Below are 3,384 nucleotides of genomic sequence, written 5' to 3'. Positions count from 1 at the left end.
CTTTGAGGGAGCTTCAAGGTCTTTGGAGACCTCGGTGTCTGTGAACTCGGGACCCCAAACTTGGCTTGCATTGGAGTAATTTCAAAGTTAACTTCGAGACTGTCCCCTGGGAAGGACAGAGCGCAGAGCCAGCAGCGTTTCCGCAGAGGATCTGCGCAATTGCTGGTGCCAGGGAAGATGCTCTGGCCGGCGCACTCTGGAGGCGGGACCTTCGCAGTCAGTTAGGCTGCTTGTCAGCAGAGCAGCTAGCAGGTCTGGTCCTGGGGTCCAGGCACTGACTGACCCGCTGCTGTGCACCCTGAGAGTCCAGTGAGCCTCCTCCCTCCACTGCGCACCTATCACAGTCCCTGAGCGCATTGCCCTGCGCTCCGCCCACCTGCAAATGCCTACCCAGTCAGCGACCGCGCCAGCCTGGACAGCGCCTGTGGGCCCCCTGAGCAGGACAAAGGTAAGGGAATCCCGGGACCCCAGGGTGAGGGGACCACAGGGCAGGCTGGCATCCATGTGTTCCTTCTTCCTGTAAAATTAAGGCAGGGATGTTATGGAGCTTGTGGGAGCCTGGGTTCACTGACAGTCTTGTATACACATGACATTGAAGGAAGCTGTGTTTCTGGGTGGGTAACAGCACACACACACATACATGAGGGCTACGCATCATATGGACACAGCATTTGAGGATCTCTTCTGCCTCCTCATCCCGTTTCAGTTCATAGGTTTCTAATTTTAGGGGACAGAGCCAACTTTCAAATAATGGGAACTAAGCCAGAAGAAAGTTGCTATAGAGTTCTTTTTCACTTTTCTATTTGTTCAACTGACTTAAAAAACATTTTTTTTTTGTTCCTATGTGTATATAGCATTGCCTCCTGTGTTTGTTTCTCCTTCACTCACTATTTCTGCCCTGGGTCAAAGGGATGGGGGAATAGGTTTTAATGAGGTGGGGTCTGGGAAATGGTCTTGGTCCACTCAATGCTGGGGTGCCCAGTGGTTGCTCTTGTCCATTTTCTGAATGTGGGAAATTCTTAGTTGCATGGCTGAGGTCTATACAAACTTTAATCCCATTCTTTTCTTTCTTTTTCTTCCATTTTTCTTCTCTTCCTTCCTTCCCTCCTCCCTCACTTCCTCCCTCACTCCCTGCCCCCCCTCCTGCTTCTGCTCCTTCTTCTTCTTTGTTACAGGGTTTCTCTTGTAGTCCTGGTTGTCCTAAAACTTACTCAGAGACCAGATTGGCATCAAACTCACTGTGATCTGCCTGCCTAAAGACTCTGTCATTACTGCTGGCACCACCACCCAGCTTGCCCATTCTGTATAATGAAGTTTTTCAGTTAAATTATTGCTTTGGAAAAGGAATATAGCTGAGTGGTAGAGAAATCCCTGGCATGTGGGAGGCCCCAGCTCAATAATAAGAGCTGAAAATAGCTACAACCAAAAACCTATCTGTTTACTTGCCTGCCAATCACCCATCCAGTCTTGTGTATGCTCCATCTATCTGCTTTGTCTTTTTTAGTTTTTGTTCTCTTAAAAAAGTTTGAGTAACATGCAAATTTGTCTTCAAAGAGTTTTTTTCTTTTTTTAAGGAGTGACTGTGCATGGGTCTATTTAGGAAAATTAACAAGAAAGTCTAATTCTGAGGAAGAAGCTCAGGGCGAGGTTATTGGCGTCAAGTCCCGGAAGAGATCTTGGGGAGCAGATCTTTCGCCTTCCTACCCACTCCCAGCTTAAACCAGACAGTTCTTCCTTTATGAACGTTCCTCTCAGCAGATGTTCCTTCTTTTGTGGGTTATGGGCAGGTGCTCTGAATAAACAATAGTCTTCTCTGAGACTGGACTTTATAACATGAGACCACGTGTTCACTGGTTAGAGACAGTGGTCAGGAAAGGTTAGGTCAGTGCAGAGAACCCTAGGACTTCCATAGGTGGTCTCTGCTAACCTGAGCTTGACCTGGGCCTTAAACTCTGAGCTCAGGAACCTGACATCTGTCCTGTTTACCCATTTAACTGGGCATCAGATCCTATTTCTCCTGGATTTTCTGGTCCTGAGAGTCACTCCTGGTTCCTGTGGTCTTGAATAGCTGGCTGGTATCTTCTGCCCCCAGTACGTGAGTTGACTGAACAGAATGTGATCCTTCCTTGAACCTGACAGAGCTAGTGCCCTTTTCCTGACTCTAAGTATCAGCTACCAGGAGCTCACTGCATTGTCATTGCCCCACCCTGGGTTGGGTGAGCTGTGTGTGTGTGTGTGTGTGTGTGTGTGTGTGTGTGTGTGTGTGTGTGGTGTATATGTAGGGGTAGGGGGGGTGTTGAGGGGAGGAGGGTGGGGATAGGAGTTGGGGAGTGGCCTCCAGTACCCAGCTGGCTTTTCTTCTGATCTCTATTGCTTGTCTCTATTCATTTTCCTGCCTTCAGGGAAGCACACGACTGGCAAGGGATCTTTCCACTTCTCCTGATCTCAGGCTTGGCGATTGTGCTCCATCAGCCTTTGTGACTGGTCTCCCGTGGGTTTGGACAGCACTTTCCTTATCTTCTGGTAAGAGGGATTTATCTGAGCCCATGTCTGAAGCTGCAGAGTGAAAGGGTGGGTAAGATGGATGGTAGAGGTTTTGGTAAAGTTACCTAATCTCAGTTTAAAGCCAGGATCATGAGATTGAGTGTCCCCAGACTGAATTTGAAATAACTGATGACCAGGTGTCCTGCTAGTCATATGGCATGAATAGTTTAAAGCCTGAACTCTGGAAACCACAGCCCTTGGCTGCTAGTTATTAAGTTACTTCATATTCCCCACTGCCCAACTAAGGGAGAGTGGGGTGGTGATGTTCCAGACCAGATTCATGTGGTCTAGATGCTACGTTGACATACCAGATGAACTATGGCTCATTATAATTTCAATATAGAGATAAAAACACTCCATCCCATGCTGAGAAAGAGCTGAGCTTGTCACAGACCTTATAACTCAGCCTGAATGAGTGGCCGTTCGGAGGGCACACTTTCTCTGGGAGAGGAGAAGGGTCCTTTGGAATATACGCTGACTATGCTTATCATTGGCCATCTAGTCAAATTTCTAGGTGGTTCTCTGAACTGGTTAGCCATCTGTGTGTTATACCGAGTAGGGAAAGAACCTGCAGACCCAGCTATAACAGAGCTTTTGACAAAATTATATAAAGTGAGGACATGGCTGCTTCAAGGTATAGCTGAGGGGAAGGTTCTTATTGTAGGCATGAGGAGTGAACAGTCAGAGGTACCTGGAAGAGTCCAGAGCAGGGACAGGAAGTAATAGACTGAACTGGGCTTTGAGAGAAGAGAGTAATGGGGGAGTAGAGTGAGAGGAAGAGAAGAGAAGAGAAGAGAAGAGAAGAGAAGAGAAGAGAAGAGAAGAGAAGAGGGGAGGGGA

At 47.8% G+C, this 3,384-nt stretch overlaps 2 protein-coding genes across 3 annotated transcripts in view; both read left to right on the top strand.

Moving 5' to 3' along the window:
• Positions 1 to 407: 407 nt before the first annotated feature.
• The window catches only part of LOC126513663 (beta-1,3-galactosyltransferase 5-like), a 30,538-nt gene continuing 27,561 nt past the window's right edge, over positions 408 to 3,384 (top strand). The window contains exon 1 of one of the 2 annotated variants that reach the window (XM_050162157.1): positions 408 to 448. The gene's annotated coding sequence lies outside the window, so the exon portion shown is untranslated. Of the gene's footprint in view, positions 449 to 2,403; positions 2,524 to 3,384 lie in introns of those variants that run through there. The other variant, XM_050162156.1, reaches the window with a different exon arrangement.
• Positions 2,404 to 3,384, top strand: part of LOC126513662 (beta-1,3-galactosyltransferase 5-like) — a 97,440-nt gene continuing 96,459 nt past the window's right edge. Inside the window, exon 1 of the mRNA XM_050162153.1 lies at positions 2,404 to 2,523. The gene's annotated coding sequence lies outside the window, so the exon portion shown is untranslated. The remainder of the gene's footprint in view (positions 2,524 to 3,384) is intronic.

Source organism: Alexandromys fortis, unplaced genomic scaffold, assembly GCF_014885135.2.
Source record: "Alexandromys fortis isolate MF-2015 unplaced genomic scaffold, M_Fortis_MF-2015_v1.1 scaffold_128, whole genome shotgun sequence".
NCBI lineage: Eukaryota > Metazoa > Chordata > Mammalia > Rodentia > Cricetidae > Alexandromys > Alexandromys fortis.
Note: the sequence above shows the minus strand (reverse complement) of the source record. Positions and strands in the feature narration are given on the sequence as shown.